This window comes from Mytilus galloprovincialis, chromosome 3 (assembly GCF_965363235.1).
Source record: "Mytilus galloprovincialis chromosome 3, xbMytGall1.hap1.1, whole genome shotgun sequence".
In the NCBI taxonomy this organism is placed as follows: Eukaryota; Metazoa; Mollusca; class Bivalvia; order Mytilida; family Mytilidae; genus Mytilus; species Mytilus galloprovincialis.
The window spans coordinates 50,514,472-50,528,139 of record NC_134840.1 but is presented as its reverse complement, the minus strand read 5'-3'; positions in this window follow the sequence as shown (position 1 = coordinate 50,528,139).

Here is a 13,668-nt window from a genome sequence, read left to right as displayed (position 1 = left end):
GTATTAGACTGACCAGTGCATATCGCGCATGGCACTTTAAATGTATTTTAGCGCAAAAATTAACTTACATTTAGCTGGATTTATTGCCGTCGTAGTTCCATCTTGTCGCCTTCGTACTTTTGTTCGGTGGCAACACGACGGGATTACGAGGTCTTCACGAAGTCGTGTTGCCATCGTTAGACCTTCGGGTATCTTCGTGATTCATTCGTGTAGACATCGTAATGTCAAAACTGCCCGATGGAAACGATGGAAACACGAATGCAATACGATGTGAAAAGATGCATTCCCGGTGACATTACGATGGTGAGGATGGTGATACGAACTCAATACGAACCCTCAATATCGGACACACCTTCGGGGATTTTTTAACATGTTAAAAAATTTAGAACCCTTCCCGAAGTTGTCGCCGAAGGCTAGAAAAAGTTGCCGATGGTTCTACGATGGTTAAAGATGGCACTTCGAATAGCCCGATCTGGATACGATCAGTCCCGATTTTGAAAATTTCCATTATCGTGTTGCCATCGGCGTAAAAATCGGGACAGTGTGACGCGGGCATAGAGGATACCTTCCAAATTCGCCATATATCATATACGATGGTGTAGAAGATTTTAAATGTAAAAGCAATTTGCAAAATTTTAGGTGGACTTTTTCGATTATTTCGTTATTGCTAAAACCCCATACTTTGCACCCATATAATAAAATAGGCTTTATCATCTTATCGAATAATTCTAGTTGCGTTTTGAATGAAAGTCTGTGGTTTCTGCCTAATTTTAGAACCTCGTAGGAAAGCCTTCGTAGCTTTATTAGCTATGGACTGTTTCGCTTTCTTAAAATTCCCACGTCTAGCTAAGTCTATCCCTAGATAATTAAAGCTATTCAGTATTTCTAATTCTGTTCCGTTCAAATTGAAATTAAGGTTTCTTGGAAGTGTTCCTTTAGAAAAAAAACATGATTTTACTTTTATCTGCATTTACTTTCAGTTTCCATAAAGTACAATTGTCTTGAAATGAATCAAGTAGCTTTTGGAGATCTGCAGCTAATTCTGCCATTAGCACAGTATTATTACCAGCATATAAAATTACAAATAATTTCAAATATGTATTAAGTTTGATTTCGTTAGTTATCGTTTGAAGACCATCTAAGTTACAGTTTGATAAATATGACTCGAGGTCGTTCATAAATAAGGCGAAAAGAAATGGAGATAAGTTTTCCCCTTGGCGTACCCCGTTACTACCCCGGAAAAATTCTGACTTACAATCATTATAAAATACAAGACTTTGTACCGTTATACATATTTACAATTATATTATACATGTTACCGTTCATATTATTCACTAGCAACTTGTACCATAGTCCATCCCTCCAAACTTTGTCGAAAGCTTTTTCAAAATCAATAAAAGCGCAAAACATTTTTTTCTTTTTGTTTTTTAGAATTTCAAAAAAGTTAAAAATTATAAACAAATTATCGGTTGTTGAATTATCGGTTGTTGAATAGCCCTTGCGAAATCCACATTGATTTTCGTTCAAGATAAGAAATTCGTCTGAGAACTTAGTTAATCGCTCAGTCAAAATTGCAGTAAAGAGTTTCCCGAGGCAGTTTAAAATTGTGATTGGTCTATAATATTTTGGGTCCATTTTGTCACCTTTGTTTTTGAAAAACGGTTTAATATTTCTAATCAGCCAACCATCTGGGACAACACCTGTTACAAAAATGATATTAAATAGTTGTTCGTAAATATCTAAGAATATAGTTTCTGTTGACTTGATATATTCATTTACAATCAAATCTTCTCCTGGGAACTTATTGTTTTTTAATTTTTTAATACATTTTTTAATTTCGTCTTTTGAAATGTTTCTATTTATACTTTCGTTCAGACGATTAATATCGTTAGGTTCAATATATGGTATGTAAAAATATTGCTTGTCATTTGGTTCCTCGTTTAAAGATTTAAAACAAGAATGTATCCATAGTACACGGATGCCCCACTCCCACTATCATTTTCTATGTTCAGTGGACCATGAAATTGGGGTCAAAACTGTAATTTGGAATTAAAATTAGTAAGATCATATCATGGGGAACATGTGTATTAAGTTTCAAGTTGATTGGACTTCAGCTTCATCAAAAACTACCTCGACCAAAAACTTTAACCGGACGGACGAACGGAGGCACAGGCCAGAAAACATAATGCCCCTCTACTATCATAGGTGGGGCATAAAAATCAAAAAGTTTGTCCAGGGGAATGTCGGGTTGCACCCGGTTTTTCCCATTTTGTAAGTTTCCAGAATTCTTTTGAATTATTTGATTTAAAATTTTTAATTTTCTTTAACAACTTTCTTTTGTGATCAAGAATAGCTTGATCCATAACTTTTTTTTTTTTTTTTAATCTTTTTTCAGCTTGTTTCAAGTCTTGAAAATTTTGCTCTGTTCTATCAAAGTGACAGTCGTCATTAAACCATTCTTTTTTTAATTTTCCAAGTTTCTTTTTACTTTTTTTCTTATAATTCGAAAATTTACAAGTTCCAAATATGGATTTCGCAGATTTAAAGAATATTGAACATAAATGGTCAAGTAAGGTATTAATTTTTGTATTATCAACTGACGAGTACTTTTTACTAAAATCTAGGTTTCCACTTCCAACTTCGTCTATTAATATCTTTAATTCATCAACTTTGCCTTGTTCAATCTGATCTTTAAAGTCATGACATTTTTTCATTATCCCATTTCTTAATTTTTTCAGAAAATGTTTGACGATTACGATTTTCCCCCGTTTCCTCTACATTTTTCAGGGATAATCCCGACAATGAAATTGCTAGTGCACAATGAACATCTGAATAAAAATGACTAAAATAAAGTACAGAAAAATTTCTAAAAAATTTCAATAAACTTATAGAACTTATACAATAATCTACAATGCTAGCATTTTTACATGTTAACTTTCCTGTCATTCTGTCTTCACCTATTCTACCATTTACAATAAATAAGTTATTTCCTTTGCAAAAATCTAAAATTTTGTTTCGGTACCTGTTTCTTATATGGTCTAAACTATTTCTTTTTCGTGGTTTATTCAATAAGTCAAGCGTTAAAACATCGTTTTCTACAAAATTCGCCGCATTGTTTCCATGTATTTCTTTTGGTCGTTGGCCGTTCGTCCGTTAAAGTCTCCAATTAAGGCTTCGAATTTGTAGTTTTGTGAGAAATTTGTATACTCGTCCTCAAGTTGACTAAAGTTGCATCATGTGAAGAAAAATCAGTATATTCAGGGGGTATATATACCACGGTGGGTATGGTTGTCCTGCGAGAGAACTTCTGTGCTGGTGATTTGGTCCTGTCAGGTGCTGATGGGTCCTGATTCTGTGCTGGTGGGTATGTTTACATTGTATCATAACGGCAATAAAACGACTGTTGTGTTGCTTAATGTTTCTCTGATGCGTCATAAGTACCATGCAAAGTATATTACAACAATATTATATTGCAAAAGTCGTGCAAGTTCGTTAAACGGAATTGTCCTGACGCTGTGCTGGTGATAAGAACAAGAGGCTCTCAAGAGCCTGAATCGCTCACCTTAATTCTTTTGGTTAAATCTCTCATCAATGATTATTTTGGCTTTTCAATTTATTTAAATGTTTTTTGGATCGTCCTATTTTCTTCAAAAGCCAAAAAAAATAATCATTTTCTCCTATGTTCTATTTTAGCCATAGGAGCTATGTTTCTTGACATACAAGGAAATAAAATATAAAATTTATACTAGATACTCTGACACTCATTTAGCCTAAGTTTGGCTGAAATTGATACAGCAGTTTCAAAGGAGAAGATTTTTTAAAGTAAGTCAACATGATGAACAAATTGTGAAAAAAGTCTTTAAAGGGCAATAACTCCTTAAGGGGTCAATTGACAATTTTGGTCAAATTGACTTAATTGAAGATCTTACTTTGCTGAACATTATTGCTGTTTACAGTTTATTTCTATCTATAATTATATTCAAGATAATAAACAAAAACAGCAAAATTTCCTTAAAATTACCAATTCAGGGGCAGTAACCCAACAACAGGTTGTCTGATTCATCTGAAAATTTCAGGGCAGATAGATCTTGACCTGATAAACAATATTATCCATGTCAGATTTGCTCTAAATGCTTTGGTTTTTGAGTTATAAGCCAAAAACTGCATTTGACCCCTATGTTCTATTTTTAGCAATGGCGACCATGTTTGTTGATAGATCACAACTTCGGATAAAATTTACAAACTAGATACCCTAAGGAACATTCAGTTAAAGTTTGGAAGTATTTGGCCCAGTAGTTTCAGAGGAGAAGATTTTTGTAAAAGATTACTAAGATTTACGAAAAATGGTTAAAAATTGACTATAAAGGGCAATAACTCCTAAAGGGGTCAACTGACCATTTCCGTCATGTTGAATTATTTGTAAATCTTACTTTGCTGAACATTATTCCTGTTTACAGTTTATCTCTATCTATAATAATATTCAAGATAATAACCAAAAACAGCAAAATTTCCTTAAAATTACCAATTCAGGGGCAGCAACCCAACAACAGGTTGTCTGATTCATCTGAAAATTTCAGGGCAGATAGATCTTGACCTGATAAACAATATTACCCCAGGTCAGATTTGCTCTAAATGCTTTGGTTTTTGAGTTATAAGCCAAAAACTGCATTTGACCCCTATGTTCTATTTTTAGCAATGGCGACCATGTTTGTTGATAGATCATAACTTCGGATACAATTTACAAACTAGATACCCTAAGGAACATTCAATTAAAGTTTGGAAGTATTTGGCCCAGTAGTTTCAGAGGAGAAGATTTTTGTAAAAGATTACTAAGATTTACGAAAAATGGTTAAAAATTGACTATAAAGGGCAATAACTCCTAAAGGGGTCAACTGACCATTTCCGTCATGTTGACTTATTTGTAAATCTTACTTTGCTGAACATTATTCCTGTTTACAGTTTATCTCTATCTATAATAATATTCAAGATAATAACCAAAAACAGCAAAATTTCCTTAAAATTAATTACCAATTCAGGGGCAGCAACCCAACAACGGGTTGTCTGATTCATCTGAAAATTTCAGGGCAGATAGATCTTGACCTGATAAACAATATTACCCCTGTCAGATTTGCTCTAAATGCTTTGGTTTTTGAGTTATAAGCCAAAAACTGCATTTGACCCCTATGTTCTATTTTTAGCAATGGCGACCATGTTTGTTGATAGATCAAAACTTCGGATACAATTTATAAATTAGATACCCTAAGGAACATTCAGTTAAAGTTTGAAAGTATTTGGCCCAGTAGTTTCAGAGGAGAAGATTCTTGAAATAGTTTACGACGACAGACGACGACAGACGACGACAGACGACGGACGACGACGGACGCCAAGTGATGGCATAAGCTCACTTGTCCCTTCGGGACAGGTGAGCTAAAAACGGTCCTGGTTCTGTGCCTTTATATTTTAGTTAAAAGTGGCATATATTCAAGATTATTGATGCTGTGCTGTTATTGACTAATTAACTGTTGTCTGCTTTCTTGAAATTGACATTGTTGTGAATCTGTTTACTGTTATAATGAGAGAAAAAATACCCCTATTTTTTTATTTTTTTTTAAATTAACTATAATCTTATTTATTGGCCTGTTAATGGAACCCTTCTTGCCCCCTTTTAAGATAAGAAAATATGTTTACGATTTTCGGGATTACGATCATTTTGCAAGATCACCAAAATACGTTGTAATGTATTCAATACTTATATAAAGTAAATGATGTGGTATGTTTGTTGTCAATGGACAAATTTTCATAAGAAACCGAAGGAAGTATGTGTTAACAACCATACGTCATCGTATGACCTTCAGCAATAACCCATAAAACAATAACCCATAAAAATGTAAAAGGTTTTGCATAAAAATGGAGAGCAAAAATATAGAACAAAGGACTTTCTGAGCGTTTGAATCATATGTCTTTAGCAGCTTGAAACACATTTGTTTGTGAACAATTTAGTGCTGACTATAAAAATGACAATAGTATTGCGGGTTTGTTTGTTTGTTTGGTTTTTTTTTGGGGGGGGGGGGGGGGATGGGGGATAAGTTAGAGCGAGGTTACAGTGAAAGTTTTAAGCTTGGAATAGTTTCCCGTAAGATTTAAAAGTTGTATTTTAAAAGAAAAATGTATCTTAAAGCTATTAAGAATCACTTGCTATATCTGTAAGATTTTTCAACATAATTTTTTTGTCTGAACGGTTATCAGGTATTTTTTTTCGAAAGTTCGATAGAAGACTAAAAAAATTCACTATTTTATGAAAGGGTAGACTAGAATATGTCAATTTCAAAAATTTAAATATCTCGTAGCTTCATACTACCAATTGAGTATAAAACAAGTATATAAGTTTAAAAAAGAAATTCTTAGATTAAACACCTACATTTAACTTTAAAAGGTCATAACAGTTTAAAACAATACAAATCTACACACACAAAAAACTGGCTTAATTTCAACTGGTTATCAACCCGAATCGCTATAAGATCATATATAAGCTCACCTGTGTCGAGGGGTCGTGTGAGGTTCATGTATTGTCTTGGCGTCCGCAATTACAAAAAGATCTTTTCTGAAATTACTCGACCAAATGTTACCAAATGATTTTTCAAGAGTGAATCTAGGAAAAACAATATTCATCAACAAACATGACCACTGTCTGTTAAAATGTATTTGAGTTTTTAGTTACAGCCGATTCCATTGAGTATGTAGGCAAAGGTAATATCTTTGGTTAGCTTGCTTGTTAGCTAAACCGTGAAGTCATTGTTAGGTAAGGTATACTACCCTCCTTTCGAAGTAGCCTGGTCCTACAGACAGAAAGATGTGTCATTTGTCGGACTAGTCTACTCTTAAAGTAGGGTAGTTTACTAAACCTAACAATGACTTTTCTGTTCAGCAAGCAAGATAACCAAAGATATTCCCTTTGTCTACACACTCATTGAAATCGGCTTTAATATTTTAAAAGTTCAAGCAATTAGGGCAAAACTTACCGAGTAAAAAAAATCAAAAGGTAATGTCTATCTACCTTGTACATTTCAGAAAATTCAGATCAGATAACGAAACTGGGTCCAGCAACATTTATAAGCAATTTAAGATTTTGACCCTCACAGTTTCCGTTGACCACAAATATTCTCGTTACAACGAATCATTTTAAATACAAAAATACCATTTGCAGCCTTTTGTTTATCTATAAATATATGTAAACGGATAGAGTTATGAAAGGCAGCAGGGTCACCAGGGTGAGGAGTCCATGTCATCTGAAATAAATGCTAAGCATAGATCTAGAAAGCGACAGATAATCATGACATTAAAAAAACTCCCTTTTTTTCGACTTTTTTCGAACAAATTGACACATAAAATGAATTATATAGTATTGTGGAATTTTTAACTTGTGTTCAATTCATTGGTTACACCTTTTACTAGGATAACAATCATGTCAAGTATGAGCTGGGTAAAATATTTCAGAAAAGAAGATGGAAATGTGAAAGTTTCCGTGCGTCAGGTGCAACAGCATACGAACAGCTAACATGCCTCGTCAGGGTGGAAGCTAAAAAGTCCACGAAAATTTGATTTAAAACCTTTATTCGTTCCAACAAAGTTATTGAGATTTTGTTGAGGATTTAACCATCTACGACAACAAGAATTTTTTTTTTAGAATTTACAGCTCTTCTATAAATATATGCAAAGCAAAGCATTGATCAAATTGCTTGCTATAATTGTTTGGATGTTTGTAAACGACAGGTAAGTAGTCTGTTTACTATATACTAGAATTTGTTTGGACAATAAACATTAACTTCAATTCCTGTCAGTTTGTATTTGTCCAATCAAATCCCAGTATGTATTGAAACTCCGCCTACCTATTGTTTGAAAACATCTAAGCAAACATAGCAAGCAAGTCAATCAAAGTTTTTTTTTTGCATGCTTTTATAGAAGAGCTATACTATATAATGCAAAGAAGCGTTTAAGTCTTTCGCCAAAAAATACTATCAATTTCTTTTTGTCCTATGTAAACTTCCGTACCATTTCCTTCCATTCATCATCATTAAATTGAACTGTAAAATATTTCTTGGTACCTTCTTAATTCCTTTATAAGTCTTATGTAAACATAATTATGGCAGTAACTGTTGTGAGCACAAGATTCACTGCACACTTTTAAAGTTCTGCTTCATCAAACATTAAAATGTGAACTTAAGTTTTGAGACTTTTTTAATCGACACGATTGGGATTTTTGTATATGATAACATGGTTTAACTATTAGTTGAAAATTCGGCTTTGAACTAGCTTTCAGTACCTGCGAGCATTCGTTGTTCAATAATGTGTGTCTTTGTGTTATTATTTTATGTGATAAATTGTTGTGTTGGTACACCACTGTAACAATGAAGGAGGAAATGAGGAGGGTTGGTTGGGTGGAAGTGGGGAGGGGTATGCGGAGCGCTAACAAACATGTCTATGCGGCATGGGCTTTGATCATTGTTGAAGCATCAATGTAAGGGGCATTTAATATCTTAATAAAACTATTCTTATTTTAGATTCTTTATATTGTTATCTGATATTTGACGAAAGATGTTGCCCTTTTATGTAATTATGTAATACAAGTTACGATCATTTCAAAACACATATTAAACAGCCAAATTGATGCACAAGAGCTAAAATATGAGTCATAGATCCTATTGACAACAATTATCTGCCCAATTTTATTGATTTTGTAACATTTGTTTCAAATATGACTAACTTCTTATCCAAAATCACCAGCACCGTATCAGGACCCACCAGCACAATGACAGAACCCACCAGCACAGTATCAGGACATGAATAAATTGAGAAAATGCTAAATTTTAATAAATTGCAATGTTTTTTTCACAAAATAGTTTTGTCGTGTGGATTGCGGTATAGAAAGCGGACTCTATGAGCATTTTTGTTTTATTTTTTCAGTTCTAGATTTTCTGAAAATGAGTATTTTTGTGTTACGCTTACTGTAACAGTTTAGAGGGCCAACTTTTTTATGGTTTACATATGAACCTATAAGAAACAAAATTGAAAAATCTCAACGGTTTTCTTCCATTTTTTATGAGTGAAAACGTCAAAAATCATCATTTTCGTCTTTGTTTACATTTTTTCATTGATCACCAGCACCCGTCAGGACCGAATCACCAGCACAGAACGTTCTCTCGCAGGACAACCATACCCACCGTGTATACTATACCTATAACAATATCTTGATCTAAATTTAAAAGGTCAGATGAGACTTTAAACTAAAGCACGTATACTATTTACAGTGTGTAGGTAATGGTTTTATTTTACTTGCTATTTCTTTTTTGTAGCCACGAATGATATCCCCAGATCGAGTTTTAACTATAGCTTTTCTATTTTTCATATGAAATTCATATCCTGTTAGCTTAATAGTGTCAATATCATCAGTTTTTGGTTTTAACTCGTGTTATACATGTGCCTACATGGTCCAACTAACACAGTCCTGTTCACAAACACCATGATGGTACTTTTGGATAGCCTTCAAGGGTTGGCTCACTGCTCGACAAAAAGTAGACGTAGTATTAGATTGGGTAAGGATGCCAGGTTATATTTTTGGAAAGCGAAAATTAATCTCTTATTCAGAATAAGTCCTTGATAAAGAAGCCGTATTGCATTTTATTCGGAAAAGTGATCGTATTGACTTTAAGAAAGACTTTTTGCTTTCTTTTTTTGAACTAATGTAGTTTAGTTTGTTAATGAGTAAGCTTTTTGACGTAGGACTGTTGCAGTGGCGGATCCAGGGGGGGGGGGGGGGGGGTCCGGGGGTTGGAACCCCCCTTTTTTTTGGCCGATCAATGCATTTGAATGGGAGCATATAGTTGGAACCCCCCCTTTACTCTTTTTAAAATGGCTGGATCCGCCACTGTGTTGTTTATTTTATTTGGGAAATTATGAACTTTCTTTTTCTATAAATATTGGTACAAATCTATTATTATTCAATGTTGTTGTTGCATGTCTTTATACTTATATAGAATAACGAGAGACATATATATATATATGTCTCTGGTATTGGTATAACATATTATACTAAGGAGAGGACCATCTAAATACAATAACTTGTGTCTGATCCTTTTTGTTAAATGCAACTACAAATAAAAATATGTTAAAACGAAAACTATTGGAAAGGACTTTGTTAATACAATTTATCTTTGTTGTATAATTAAAAATATCCACATGCTTGCACTTGTCCTAAATTTAAGACAACATTAACATCGGAAATTCATAATCTCGATCTCGTTTTCTAAGTTCGAATGACATCTTAAACTCAATGTACTAAATTCAAGACAACATTTAAGAAATTTACAAATATTCATGATTCAAACAATTTTTTTCTAGGGTTGAATTACATCTTTTACTTGCACTAAATTTAAGACCTGACCTTCCGTAAATGTACAAACATTCAAACAAATTCGGTGAATGGTATTATTTTCTTATCAATAGATTCTGCATACTGTAAGCAATCAAATTTTCAAAAACAAAAAGATTTGAAATGTTTGCCCATTGTGTGGCGCTCAACTGATTGACAAAATTGATGGACTCATAGACATGAATACACATTCAATTGCCAGGTAATAGCCCTCTTCGACAAGTCGAAGATTCTGAGTAAAAAAATGTTTTCGTAAAAGTTACGATCTTTAATATTCAATTGCCGGGTAATTTGGTTTGGTATCAGGTCCGTTCGCGCCCAATATACTTTCGCACCCTACACGTTCGCACCTCGCACGTTCGCACCCAAGGTCCGTTCGCACTCTACACGTTCGCGCCCAATTTTAATTCAAATTCCAGTTGAATAATTGGAAAATCATCATTGTTGTTTTTAATTGCTTTCGTGTAAATACTGAATGTATTTATAGCTTGGTATGAGTAAAATATTGAAGATTATAAATGAAAAACACAAAAGATAATTGTTTTTAACAGCTTGGTCCCTTTGATCTGAAACAATGAAACAATAAAATATAGCAATACACTATTATAACCAAAACATGATAAAATTTATTCAAGACTCAAAAAAAAAAAAAAAAAAAAAAAACGTAGTCAGAATCTCACTTCATTTTGAAACAAGTCAATGAAACAAAGTTATACATACATGTTATAGTAATACACTAACCAAAACATGATAAAGAGTTATTCAACACAAAATAAAACGTTGACAGAATCCCACTTTATTTAGAAAGGAATAATTTTTTTTAACAATACACTATCCAAAACATGATTAAGATTTATTCAACACAAAACCAGGTGCTCCGCAAGGCGCAGCTTTATACGACCGCAGAGGTCGAACCCTGAACAGTTGGGGCAAGTATGGACAAAACATTCAAGCGTGATACAGCTCTGAATTTGGATTGTGATCAAATTTTTGACATTACATGGTTTTTTTTTACACAAAACAAATGTCAAGATTTTACAAATCAATTAAAGATTTCTTCTTCAAACTTTTTAAATCTAAAATTAAATAGTTGACACAGCATAGGTTTCTGACACAGAATGAATGTGGTCTAATGAACTTAAAAGTTTTTTTTTTTGCCTTTGAGCAATTCACTATGCTGTTGAATATTAATCCTCTCAAAAAAATGTTTGAAGAAATTTTCTTTTTATTTATGAAATCTGAAATGAGAAAAATTTAAACCCCCCCCCCCCTTTTTTTCACATCCCCGTTTCCCTTTTTCCAAAACTGATATCAATTCAAATTTCTAATGGAGTTTGCAACAATAACTACTCTTTTAAATACATCATAAAATATTAAAATGTAAAAAAACTGCTTGTTATCACTGAATGGTAAAGATTATTTTAATTTATCAGTTGGTAGTAAAAAGTGAATATACATTGTATATTGTATATAACAAAGATTTAAGTTGATTCTGGACAAAGAAAGATAACTCCAATTAAAAAAAAATCTTGCTATTGCACAATATTTTGCAATTAGATATTTCTTGCTTACTATTCTGGACAAAGAAAGATAACTCTAATTAAAAAAAAATTTGCTATTTCACAATATTGTGCAATTAGATATTTCTTGCCATTGCGCAATACTGTGTAATTGAAAAGACTTGCTATTGCACAATACTTAATATAATAATTTTAGATCCTGATTTGGACCAACTTGAAAACTGGGCCCATAATAAAAAATCTAAGTACATTTTTGGATTCAGCATATCAAAGAACCCCAAGATTTCAATTTTTGTTAAAATCAGACTAAGTTTAATTTTGGACCCTTTGGACTTTAGTGTAGACCAATTTGAAAACAGGACCAAAAATGAAGAATCTACATACAAAGTTAGATTTGGTATATCAAAGAACCCCATTTATTCAATTTTTGATGAAATAAAACAAAGTTTAATTTTGGACCCCGATTTGGACCAACTTGAAAACTGGGCCAATAATCAAGAATCTAAGTACATTTTTAGATTCAGCATATCAAAGAACCTAACTGATTCATTTTTTGTCAAAATCAAACTAAGTTTAATTTTGGACCCTTTGGACCTTAATGTAGACCAATTTGAAAACGGGACCAAAAGTTAAGAATCTACATACACAGTCATGACAGTTAGATTCGGCATATCAAAGAACCCCAATTATTCAATTTTGATGAAATCAAACAAAGTTTAATTTTGGACCCTTTGGGCCCCTTATTCTGTTGGGACCAAAACTCCCAAAATCAATACCAACCTTCCTTTTATGGTCATAAACCTTGTGTTTAAATTTCATAGATTTCTATTTACTTAAACTAAAGTTATTGTGCGAAAACCAAGAATAATGCTTATTTGGGCTCTTTTTTGGCCCCTAATTCCTAAACTGTTGAAACCAAAACTCCCAAAATCAATCCCAACCGTTCTTTTGTGGTCATAAACCTTGTGTCAAAATTTCATAGATTTCTATTAACTTAAACTAAAGTTATAGTGCGAAAACCAAGAAAATGCTTATTTGGGCCCTTTTTGGCCCCTAATTCCTAAAATGTTGGGACCAAAACTCCCAAAATCAATACCAACCTTCCTTTTGTGGTCATAAACCTTGTGTTAAAATTTCATAGATTTCCATTCACTTTTACTAAAGTTAGAGTGCGAAAACTAAAAGTATTCGGACGACGACGACGCCGACGACGCCAACGTGATAGCAATATACGACGAAAAATTTTTCAAATTTTGCGGTCGTATAAAAATGCTGTATCACTTTATTTTGAGACAATGAAAACAATAATACATATAAGAATACTACTTGATTACAAAGTTGAAATTGGGCGCGAACATGTAGGGTGCGAACGGTCTTTGGGTGCGAACATGTAGGGTGCGAAAGTGAAAGGGGGCGAACATGAGTGGGTGCGAACGGACCCGGATTTTTGGTTTGTGAACAGAGCGATGTTGCTTCACTTTGCTTAACACCCAGCGCCAAATTATTCCTCAATTTGAGGTCGATCTTAAAAATGAAGTTTTGGCCATATGATATCATATAAAAGATGGACAAATTCTCATTGTCAAAGACCTTATCATGAAGTTCATCTGTTCACTAGTGCATGTAAAAAGGTCAACTCACTTTACACATTTCGCTCCTTGTAAGGATGTGTATAATAGACTTTACAAATCCTTACATGTATTAAAGGTCAAAGATATTTTA